At 43.7% G+C, this 12,858-nt stretch overlaps 1 protein-coding gene across 3 annotated transcripts in view; it reads right to left on the bottom strand.

Moving 5' to 3' along the window:
* LOC134995168 (zinc finger protein 436-like) overlaps positions 1–12,858 on the bottom strand; it is a 260,476-nt gene that overhangs the window by 89,388 nt on the left and 158,230 nt on the right. The window lies entirely within an intron of this gene.

The following is a 12,858-nucleotide window of genomic DNA, read 5'->3' as shown; positions in this document are numbered from 1 at the left end:
AAAAATTCAAATATCGCGCAAAAGTTCATTTATTTCAGTAATTATACTTAAAAGGTGAAACTAATAAATTATATAGACTCTTTACATGCAAAGTGAGATATTTAAAGCCTTTATTTGTTATAATTTTGATGAATGAGGCTTACAGCTTAAGAAAACCCCAAATCCAAAATCTAAAAAAATTAGAATAATGTGAAAAAGTTCAATATTTTAGGCTCAAAGTGTCACACCCTAATCAGCTAATTAATCCAAACCACCTGCAAAGGGTTCCTGAGCCTTTAAATGGTCTCTCGGTCTGGTTTAGTACAATTCACAATCATGGGGAAGACTGCTGACCTCACAGTTTTGCAAAAAAACATCATTGCATCATTGACACCCTCCACAAGGAGGGAAAGCCTCAAAAGGAAATTGCAAAAGAAGTTGGATGTTCTCAAAGTGCTGTATCAAAGCACATTAATAGAAAGTTAAGTGGAAGGAAAAGTGTGGAAGAAAAAGGTACACAAGCAGCAGGGATGACCGCAGCCTTGAGAGGATTGTCAGGAAAAGGCCATTCAAAAGTGTGGTGTAGCTTCACAAGGAGTGGACTGAGGCTGGAGTTAGTGCATCAAGAGCCACCACACACAGACAGATCCTGGACATGGGCTTCAAATGTTATATTCCTCTTGTCAAGCCGCTCCTGAACAACATACAATGTCAGAAGCGTCTTACCTGGGCTAAAGAAAAAAGAACTGGTCTGTTGCTCAATGGTCCAAAGTTCTCTTTTCTGATGAGAGCAAATTTTGCATCTCATTTGGAAACCAAGGTCCCAGTGTATAGAGGAAGAATGGAGAGGCACATAATCCAAGATGCTTGAAGTCCAGTGTGAAGTTTCCACAGTCTGTGTTGATTTGGGGAGCCATGTCATCTGCTGTCTGGTGTTGGTCCACTGTGGTTTATTAAGTCCAGAGTCAACGCAGCCATCTACCAGGACATTTTAGAGCACTTCATGCTTCCTTCAGCAGACAAGCTTTATGGAGATGCTTCATTTTCCAGCAGGACTTGGCACCTGCCCACACTGCCAAAAGTACCAAAAACTGGTTCAATAACTGGGATTACTGTGCTGGATTGGCCAGCAAACTTGCCTGACCTGAACCCCATAGAGAATCTATGGGGCATTGCCAAGAGAAGGATGAGACATGAGACCGAACAATGCAGAAGAGTTGAAGGCCGCAATTGAAGCATCCTGGTCTTCCATGACACCTAAGCAGTACCACAGTACATATGCATGATTATAATTTTCAGAGGGCTGACATTTCTGTATTTAAAATCTTTTTTTATTGATTTTATGTAATATTCTAATTTTCTGAGATTTTGGATTTGGGGTTTTCTTAAGCTGTAAGCCACAATCATCAAAATGATAACAAATAAAGGCTTGAAATATCTCACTTTGCATGTAATGAATCTATATAATATATTAGTTTCACCTTTTAAGTTAAATTACTGAAATAAATAAACTTTTGCACAATATTCTAATTTTCTGAGTTTCACCTGTAAATTAAACAAAACCAAGAAGAAAGTGACAGGACGTAGTAATAATACGTAAGTCATTTTGGGTCATAACAGATGTTAGAGGGCTGTCCATAAGTAAATTTTTATATGAGATCTCAACCTGTGTCCAGGGAATGTTAATAAAACCACTGATATCTGGAATAACTCCCTATTTGAGGCTCGGATGTCTCCAGGTAGTGGTGTTGAAGATGGCCAGCTGTGTGCTCAGTGGAATGGTGGAAATTGGAGAGGCCTCCTATCCAAAGTTCCCCCACTCATATCTAGATAGATTGCCCTGGAAACAGGGAACTTTGGCTAGGCAGCAGTAAGAAGTATTATATATGGATAGTAGTCAGTAAGGGAAGTCTGTAGTAATTTAATATAAAAATATACTAATCTAGGAGGTCTAGCTTCACTTGCATGACGAATGGAAGTACCTTAAACTACCTCCAGTTTGAGTCATTTGACTGGTGTGGCCTTACTCAATATCTGGAATCCCTCTTCAAATATTTTGTGGCCTCAGCTGACAATCTTCAAATGGACTGTGCCTGTAGCACCCCACAGCCTAGAGGAGAGCTGCCCAAACTGGTCTTCAAGATCTACCAACAATTCACGTTTTACAGACCTGGGTAGTGCACACGAGTAGTCATTACTATCACAATTTCAAACACATTGTGCATTCCTTCCTAACCAACACATTCTACAGATTCACAGGTAGTCTAGAAAACATGAACTATTGGCAGATCTTGAGGACCAGCTTGACCACCCCAGGCCTAGAGGGTCTGCAGATGATCCCCTGAGGGATGTGATTATCAATCTCACAGAAAAAACTTATGATCAAGGTGTTGAACTCAGGCATTATCTAATCTGACACTGGTTCACACACTAGTTGCAGTTGCGCTTCAAGTAGAGGGACCCTTATAAAGCTCTGGAGGTTACTTCTATATGATTAATATAGTGCCCCATACCCACCAATTCCCACATATGTTTCGGTACAATTGTTTTTTTCTGGGTATAATTTATTCACAGGTAGTATGGTCTCCTTAATGGCATATGGTTCATTATAAGATATGGTTTGAGTTCTTCCTTCAAATTGCTGGATTAGGTGCTTAGCAGAACTTTATGTAATGTATCATTCTTCTCACTTGATTTAAAAGTCAAGCCATGCAGCAATAATTCACCCTTTATTTCCCCCATGATTTACCTTTCATTTTCCCCATTAATTTCCCCCATTGTTCCCGAATTATCCTTTAGGTGTACATTTCTTATCCATCACCTAAATGACTATTTCAGAAAAAAATATCTAAATGGTTTGACTTCATACCCCTTCCCTACCCCATCCCCCTCTTCTCTACCTATTGAGAGAAACTAGTGATGGATCCTTCCTTGTAAGTCTTAGCATCATATCAGTCAATGTGATTGGCCTAAATGCATCTAAAAAAAACATACACTAGTAACTGTAGAGTTCCTGATCCTGGTGAGTACCCATCAACAATACAATACTGCATTTTATGCTACAAACAGGCATCAAACCCACTTTTTTCAGAAACGGTTTTGATGAACTTTTCCATTTGGTGTAAGAGTGTGTAATGCTCGTTGGGAACCATAACATGGTCAAAAAAGTGGTCTCCTTCCTCAAACTGGGCAAATGTATGGCATGGTATGAGAGGGACTGTACTCTGTAATCACCTTGCCACACGCCGTCTGTTGTCTCAATTCAGTAATGATTCCAGATGGAAATATTGACGTCGGCTAGCCGAAGCTGAATTGCAAGAAGGTGCCTACAGTATATTATGTCAGGAAGCCTGATCGGTAAATAAAGCCCTTCTATTTCTTTCCTCATTGGGTCTTCAACAAAAAAAATGTTTGCAGACGTTCACAGATTCCTAATTATAAGTAGCAGACTAGAAAAATTCAACACTGTAGGTTTACTTGAGTTTTAAGAATGTATTTTTATTGTTTATACATTTCTAATCAGTAAAACATTGTTACATTACACAAATCATTCCAACGGGAACTTTTACTCCAAAATACACAAACCTAAAATAAATGGCATTACAATTTTATTGATAGCTATTGAAAATACAGAATATATTGCGTGCGGTCCTCAACAATTTACTAAAACTTGTAATTGTCCCCCGTCAGCTGAAATAATTTCCCACCCCTGATCTAGCTGCAGGGCACAGATCGGTTATACCTTCGATTTACACTGACAGAGGAAATGGCGTGGAAATAAAGGTAAAGGTCTGCCTTTTGCAGATACCAGAGAGGAAATGTACATGTATTATAATGCACTGGGGCGGATGTATTAAGCCTGGAGAAAGGATAAAGCAGCGATAAGCGCAAGGAGATAACGCACCAGCCAATCATTATGGATTTTAAAAATGACAGTTGGGAGCTGATTGGCTGATGCGTTATCATCTTGCGCTTATCACTGCTTTATCCCTTCTCCAGTAATACATCTGCCCCATTGTGTGGAGAGGGCAGATCAGCCTGATCAAGGTGTCTCTGCAACCAAAACCGATTTGGTGATTATGCATGTTCTAAAAAAAGTAAAACTATTAGCACAGATTACACAGTAATACCCCTTTTACATCACCAAAATAACCCGGTATATTGCTGGCTCGAGGTGCGGTGAGAAAGGGGTATAATTTGTAAGCAGTCCCAATCATGTCATCAAATAATTGAGTCAATAGATCATTGCAAATGATCTGATTTGGCGAACGTACACAGAGCTGACATGTTTCTCCTCATTCCTATGTTACTATGTATGACGATGTCTCGACACAGGCTAATTCTCTCATCATGGACAGTAATAGCAACACTGACACCTGCAGGTCATAGGGGAAACTAAAAAAAAATGCTACAGACGACTTCTCATTGACATACACAGTGGAAGAGGCCATTTGTGAGCTGAACAGATATTCAGAGATGGATCTTATTGTTTTCCTAAGAACAAGTGACATCACTGGCTCCTTGTGAGCTGATTGGCTGCCTTGTCATGCTTATTAATATATCCCACAAAATGGCTGACACACCATGTGTCTGGTGTGCCTTATTAATCAGCAATAAGAAAATAAAGGGGAGGAGAAACATTTAAAGTGTCATTCCCTTCTTGCGGGAGGCTAAATTTGATTTGTGTACCTCATAAAATGGTGGAATTGATTTGTGTACCTCATAAAATGGTGGATTTCGGACCTCATCCAATACTAAATCCTATGCACATTTTGCACCTACCAGTTGGCAGTTTTGAGGAAGATACAACTACTACAATCAACACATCAAACACATAAAAATGACAGATGCAACAAATACAGTCCTAATGTCCCTTAACTCGTACTTTTAAACCAAATTTAAGGCAATGAGAAAATATAACAATTTACACAAATGGAGAAGATGCTCCTAACGTGTTACTATATCCATTTTGCACATATCCAGATGGGTCCTTAACTAGAAGCAGCTCATTTCACATGCACAATTTCCAAAACCAAAGTATATACAGTACGCGCACCTTAAAATGCATTTATCTGACATTTATTTCAGTTCATAAACAGGGCTCATTATGTATCCGAATGGCTGCTCAGTCACCTAGATTTACCCCCGGTGTGAATTTTCAGATGTCGGCCAAGATTTGAGCTATCAGCGAAGCTATGGCCGCAGTGAGAACACACGTACGGCCTCTCCCCGGTGTGGGTGCGCTGATGTTTGACAAGATGGGCACTTTGGACAAAACACTTGCCACATTTAGTGCAGCTGAATGGTTTCTCGCCGGTGTGAATCCGCTGATGCGTGGCAAGGGTATATCTGTCCGCAAAGCATCTCCCGCACTCCAGGCATGAATATGGACTCTCACCGGTGTGAATTCGTTTATGGTACAGGAGACGTGACTTCAGGTGAAAAGATTTACCGCAATAAGTACAATAAAACAATTTGTCCACTGTGTGAGATTGACGGTGGGCGGTAAGAGCCAATCTGGAGCTGAAACACATTTCACAGACCGAGCAGCTATACAGATTACTGGCGCTATGCGTTTGCTGATGGGTGACGAGGGCTGAATGATTGGGGAAACATTGCTGACACTCCGAGCACTGATGCGTCATCTCAGGATAGTGTGAGGAGGCGTGCGGACCTGTTGGGGACAAAAGTACTAAGATAAACCCTCTGTACATCAGTGGTTGGGTCTTGTTATCATGTGCAATAAACTCTGTGTAGTTACACATATGTACCATGTATACTTCAGGGTTTTTTAATATGGAAATGTTAGCTCTGTCATTCCTACATAACACTGGAATGGTCTAGTTTAGTGTTTATTAAATGCATACATTAATTGTTGTACTGACATTATATATTCACCCTAGCACTATGGATGCAGCCATCTTTATTTGTACACTTCTATAATGTTGCTGAATCTGCCTCCTATCCTCACCGGAAATAAGGGAAAAACACTTAACACCTGGTCACAGGTGAGAAGTATTCTCCCTGAATAATATAGCAAAAAAAAACCAACACATTACACAATACACAGAAAGATTTGGTGATCTAAGTTAAATCTACTAATGTGACCCCTCAAAACGCCCCATAAAGCTACGATTTTTCGGTTTTCAGATGACTGTCCCAAAATACCATAGCTGCATCAATCGGTGCTTTAGATGTGTAATATAAAGCGCAGATCGGCTGACCGTTTCACCGATATTACAAATTGAGTTCAGCACTGGTGGAGGTTTTCCACCGCAGCCCTACATGCACAATGGTGGTTGGCCCATCTGAAAAATGTTGTTACAAGCTGTGATTGGCTGGCAGAATTATTAATTTTCAAGATAGGCGCGATGAGCCAATTGTGGCTCACCACATCAGCACCCTGTCGCCTTGGGCTGGCTTATATGAGCCAACGGCAGGTAGTGAATGGCACAAGTGCCGGCATGACAGGGCAGGCTTGCTGGGACCTGTAGTCTGCCTGTAAAGAATATAATTAGCATACCATTAACCATTCGCACACTCCTCAAGCTGGGCAGATGTATGGCATGGTATGGCAGAGACTGTACTCTGTAATCACCTTGCCACACACCGTCTGTTGTCTCAACTCAGTAATGATTGCAGATGTAAATATTGAAGTCATACCAGCAGGTATTAGCCACACATTTACTATCTGATACACTGTACAGTCGGCTAGCCGAAGCAGATTTGCAAGAAGGTGCCTACAGAATATTATGTCAGGAAGCCTGAACGGTAAATAAAGCCCTTCTGTTTCCTTCCTCATTGGGTCTTCAGTAATAAAAGTGTTTGCAGACGTTCACAGATTCCTAATTATAAGTAGTAGACTAGAAAAATTCAACACTGTAGGTTTACTTGATTTTTAAGAATGTATTTTAATTGTTTATACATTTCTAATCAGTAAAACATTGTTACTTTACACAAATCATTCCAACCGGAACTTTTACTCCAAAATACACAAACCTAAAATAAATTCCATTACATTTATATGGATAGCTATTGGAAATACAGAATATATTGCGTGCAGTCCTCAACAATTTACTAAAACTTGTAATTGTCGTCCTCCCCCCCAACCTGAAATAATTGCCCACTCCTGATCTAGCTGCAGGGCACGGATCGGTTATACCTTCGATTTACACTGACAGAGGAAATGGCGTGGAAATAAAGGTAAAGGTCTGCCTTTTGCAGATACCAGAGAGGAAATGTACATGTATTATAATGCACTGGGGCGGATGTATTAAGCCTGGAGAAAGGATAAAGAAGTGATAAAGCAGTGATAAGTGCAAGGAGATAACGCACCGGCCAATCATTATGGATTTGAAAAAATGACAGTTGGGAGCCGATTGGCTGGTGCGTTATCATCTTGCGCTTATCACTTCTTTATGCCTTCTCCAGTAATACATCTGCCCCATTGTGTGGAGAAGGCGGATCAGCCTGATCAAGGTGTTTCTGCAACCAAAACCGATTTGGTGATTATGCGTGTTCTAAAAAAAGTAAAACTATTAGCACAGATTACACAGTAATACCCCTTTTACATCACCAAAATAACCCGGTATATTGCTGGCTCGAGGTGCGGTGAGAAAGGGGTATAATTTGTAAGTTGTCCCAATCATGGGGGTCATTCCGAGTTGTTCGCTTGTTGCTGATTTTCGCTATGCTGCGATTTGTTGCTAATTGCGCATGCGCAAGGCACGCAGGGCGCATGCGCTTAGTTATTTAACTAAAAACGTAGCAGTTTTGTTGTGGATCCTGCGGCGCTTTTCAGTCGCACTGCTGATCGGTGAATCATTGACAGGAAAGGGGCGTTTCTGGGAGGTAACTGAGCGTTTTCCAGGAATGTGCTAAAAAACGCAGGCGTGTCAGGGAAAAACGCGGGAGTGTCTGGAGAAATGGGGGAGTGGCTGGCTGAACGCAGGGCGTGTTTGTGACGTCAAACCAGGAACTAAACGGACCGAGCTGATCGCAATCTGTGAGTAGGTCTGGAGCTACTCAGAAACTGCAAGGAATTATTTTTCTCTAACGTCCTTGAGGATGCTGGGACTCCGTAAGGACCATGGGGAATAGACGGGCTCCGCAGGAGATAGGGCACTTTAAGAAAGCTTTGGATTCTGGGTGTGCACTGGCTCCTCCCTCTATGCCACTGTGCCCAGAGCGAGATGGGTGCACTGCAGGGAGCTCCCTGAGTTCTCTGCCTAGAAGCATTTTTGTTTGGATTTTTTCTACATTTTTACAGGGAGCACTGCTGGCAACAGGCTCCCTGCATCGAGGGACTGAGGAGAGAGGGGCAGACCTTCTTGTCTAAGATAGGCTCTGCTTCCTCGGCTACTGGACACCATTAGCTCCAGAGGGGGTGAACACAGGTTCTTACTGGGCGTCCACCCCCAGAGCCGCGCCGCCGTTCTCCTCACAGAGCCAGAAGAAACGAAGTCAGAAGACGTCTCAGGCGGCAGAAGCCTTCAGAACTTCACTGAGGTAACGCACAGCACCGCAGCTGTGCGTCATTGCTCCCATACACCTCACATACTCCGGTCACTGTAAGGGTGCAGGGCGCAGGGGGGGGGGGGCGCCCTGGGCAGCAACATAACACCTCTCTTATGGCAAAAAGTATATATACATGTACAGGTGGGCACTGTACATGTATATAAAAGTGTCCCCGCCATATTTTAGTAAGTTTGAGCGGGACAGAAGCCCGCCGACGAGGGGCGGGGCTTCTCCCTCAGCCCTCACCAGCACCATTTTCTCTCCACAGCACCACTGAGAGGAAGCTCCCCGGACTCTCCCCTGCTTGACACACGGTGAAGAGGGTTTTAAAGTAGAGGGGGGGGGGGCACATATTTGGCGATTATACATTACAGCAGCGCTACTGGGTAAACATTCTGTGTTTTTTCCTGGGTTATATAGCGCTGGGGTGTGTGCTGGCATTCTCTCTCTCTGTCTCTCCAATGGGCCTGGGGGGGAACCTGTCTTCAGATAACAGATTCCCTGTGTGTGTGGAGTGTGTCAGTAAGTGTGTGTGTCGACATGTCTGCGGTAAAAGGCTCTCCTAAGGAAGAGATGGAGCAAACCTGTGTGGGTGCGTGGTCTCTCCGTCGACAACGCCGACACCTGATTGGATATGTGAAATTAAGTGCTAAGATGAACTTATTACAAAAGATTAGAGAACAGACAGGGAATCTACCCATGTCTGCCCCTATGTCACAGAGACCTTCAGAGTCTCACAACGCTCACTATCCAAAATAATGGACACTGTTATTGACACGGAGTCTGACTCCAGTGTCGACTACGATAATGCAAAGTACAGCCAAGACTGGCAGAAAAGTATTCAATATATGATTATTGTAATAAAAGATGATTTGCATATCACTGATGACTCATCTGTCCCTGACATGAGGGTACTTATTTTTAAGGGGAAGAAAGCTGAGGTAAATTTCCCTCCTCTCATGAAGGAAAAGAGCGGGAATCTCCAGACAAGAAGCTGCAGCTTCCCAAAAAGAATTCTCAGGGAATATCCTTTCCCTAATGGGGCCAGGATAAGATGGCAATCTTCCCCTAGGGTGTACAAGGCATTGACACGTTTACCCAAAAAGGTAGCGCTGACTTAACAGCTATCCTCAGGGATCCTGCAGATAGCATGCAGTAAAAGTACTTTGAAGTCCATTTACACACATTCTGGTGCACTACTCAGACCGGCGATTGTGTCGGCATGGGTTTATAGCGCTGTAGCAGCGTAGTCAGATACCTTATCAGCGGTGGTTTAACCCCTAGATAAGGATGCCATGTTATTGTCCCTAGTATATATATATATATATATATATATATATATATATTTATATGTAAAAGATGTTGTCTTTTATATATATATATATATATATATATATATAAGACATGCCCAAAGAGACGTTAGTCTACTGGGTTCTAGAGTCAACGCTATGTCGATTTCTGCTAGACTTGTCCTGTGGAACATGTAATGGACAGGCGATGCCGACTAAAAGAGGCATATGGTGGGTTTACCTCACAAGGCTGAGGAATTGTGTGGAGAAGAGCTCTCGGACCTGGTCTCCACAGCTATAGCTGGTAATTCTGATCTTTTGCCTTATATTCCCTCATAGACTAAGAAGGCACGACATTATCAAATGCAGTCCTTTCGGTCGCAGAATAACAAGAAAGTATGAGGAGCGTCCTTTCTTACCAGAGGTAAGGGCACGGGGCACAGCTAGTTCCCAGGAACAGAAGTCCTCCCCGGCCTCTACTACATCCACCGCAGGATGCGGGAGCTCCGCTAAGGGAGTCCGTCCCAGGGGGAGCACGTCTTCGACTCTTCAGCCACATCTGAGTTCACTCACATGTGGATCCCGGGGCAATAAAAATTGTTCTCAGGGTTACAAAGGAATTCGAAAGGTGCCTCCTTGCCGGTTTTCCTTATCGGACCTACCGGCTTCTCCCCCAGAAGGGGAGTTATATTAAATACAATTCACACATTGTATCTCCAACAGGTGGTGCTCAAGGTTCTCCTCCTGCAACAAGGAAGGGGCTATTACTCAACCTTGGCTGTAGTCCCGAATACGTACGGTTCGGTCAGACCTATTTAATATTAAAACCTCTGAACCTATATTGGAAAAGGTTCAAATTTAAAGTGGAATCGCTCGGAGCGATCATGGCCAGCCTGGAAAGGGGGGATTTGATGGTGTATCTAGACATAAAGGCTGCATACCTTCATGTTCCCATTTATCCACCCCATCAGGCGTACCTGAGAATTGCGGTACAGTATTGTCATTACCAATTTCAGGGTAATTGGCGGAAATGATGATGCTCCTACGCAAGCAAGGAGTCATAGTTATCCCATACTTGGACGATCTCCTATAAGGAGAGATCAAAAGAGCAGTTGTTGAACAGCATGTAACTTTCGCTGAAGGTGTTACAGCAACACGGCTAGTTTCTCAATATCCCGAAGTCACAGTAGGTTCCTATGACTAGTCTGCCCTTCTTGGGTATGATTCTGGATACGGACCAGAAAGGGGTTTACCTTCAGATAGAGAAGGCCCAGGAACTCATGACTCTGGTCAGGAACTTATTGAAACCAAGACAGGTGTCGGCATCACTGCACCCAAGTCAGGGGAAAATCATTCCCTTCGGCAGGTTTCCGGGAGTGGACGACTGGGAAGCAGACTTCCTCAGCGGATACGACCTACGTCCTGGAGAGTGGGGACTTCATCAGGAAGTCTTAGCACAGATTGCAATTCGGTGGAGACTGCCACTGATAGACATGATGGCGTCCCGCCTCAACACAAAGCCGCAGAGTTATTGCGCCAGGTCAGGAGACCCTCAGGCAGTAAGCTGTGGACGCCCTAGTGACACCGTGGGTGTTCCGGTCGGTCTCTGTGTTTACTCCTCTTCCTCTCATACCCATGGTGTTGAGGATAATAAGAAAGAGAGGAGTGAGACCAATTCTCATTGTTCCAGATTGGACACGGAGGACCTGGTATCCAGATCTGCAGGAAATGCTCACAGAGAATCCGTGGCCTCTTCCTCTAAGACAGGACCTGCTGCAGCAGGGGCCCTGTCTGTTCCAAGACTTACCGCGGCTGCGTTTGACGGCATGGCGGTTCAACGCAGGATCCTAGCGGTAATGGGTATTCAGGAGGAGGTCATTCCTACCCTAATTAAGGCTAGGGAGGAAGTGACGTTGAAACATTATCACCGAATATGGCGAAAATATGTTTCCTGATGTGAGGCCAGGAATGCTCCGACGGAGGTATTCCTTTTGGGCCGTCTGCTTCACTTCCTTCAAACTGGAGTGAACTTGGGCCTGAAATTAGGATCGATAAAGGTTCAAATTTCCGTCTTATCCATTTTCTTCCAAAAAGAATTGGCTTCTCTTCTTGAAGTACAAACGTTTGTGTAGGGAGTACGGCATTTTTAGCCTCCTTTTGTACCGCCGGTGGCGCCTTGGGACCTTAACGTGGTGTTACGGTTCCTTAAGTCACATTGGTTTGAACCACTTAAGTCAGTGGTGTTGAAATATTTCACCTGGAAGGTGGTCATGTTGTTAGCCTTGGCTTCGGCTAGGCGAGTTTCGGAATTGGATGCTTTTCTCACTAAAAGCTTATCTGATTGTCCATATGGATAGAGCGAAATTGCGGACCCGTCTTCAATTCTTGCCAAAGGTGGTCTCATCCTTTCATATGAACCAAACTATTGTCGTACCTGTGGCTACGTGTGACTTGGAGGATTCCGAGTACCTTGATGTGGTCAGGGCTTTGAAAATTTACGTGGCCAGAACGGCTAGGATCTGCAAAACAGAAGCACTGTTTGTCCTGTATAAAGCCAACAAGGTTGGCGGCCCTGCTTCAAAGCAGACTATTGCTCGCTGGATCTGTAACATGATTCAGCTGGCGCATTCTACGGCAGGATTGCCGTTACCTAAATTGGTTTAGGTCCATTCCACTAGGAAGGTGGGCTCTTCTTGGGCGGCTGCCCGAGGGGTCTCGGCACTACAGCTGTGCCGAGCTGCTACTTGGTCAGGGTCAAATACCTTTGCAAAGTTCTGTAAGTTTCATACCCTGGCTGAGGAGGACCTCCTGTGTGCTCAATTTGGTGCTGCAGAGTCATCCGCACTCTCCCGCCCGTTTGGGAGCTTTGGTATAATCCCCATGGTCCTTACGGAGTCCCAGCATCCTCAAGGACGTTAGAGAAAATAAGATTTTACTTACCGGTAAATCTATTTCTCGTAGTCCGTAGAGGATGCTGGGCGCCCGTCCCAAGTGCGGACTTCTTCTGCAAGACTTGTATATAGTTATTGCTTACATAAGGGTTATGTTATAGTTTATCGGTTGAACCGAGGCT

Source organism: Pseudophryne corroboree, chromosome 2, assembly GCF_028390025.1.
Source record: "Pseudophryne corroboree isolate aPseCor3 chromosome 2, aPseCor3.hap2, whole genome shotgun sequence".
NCBI classification, from domain to species: Eukaryota; Metazoa; Chordata; class Amphibia; order Anura; family Myobatrachidae; genus Pseudophryne; species Pseudophryne corroboree.
This window is presented reverse-complemented; position numbering and strand designations above follow the sequence as displayed.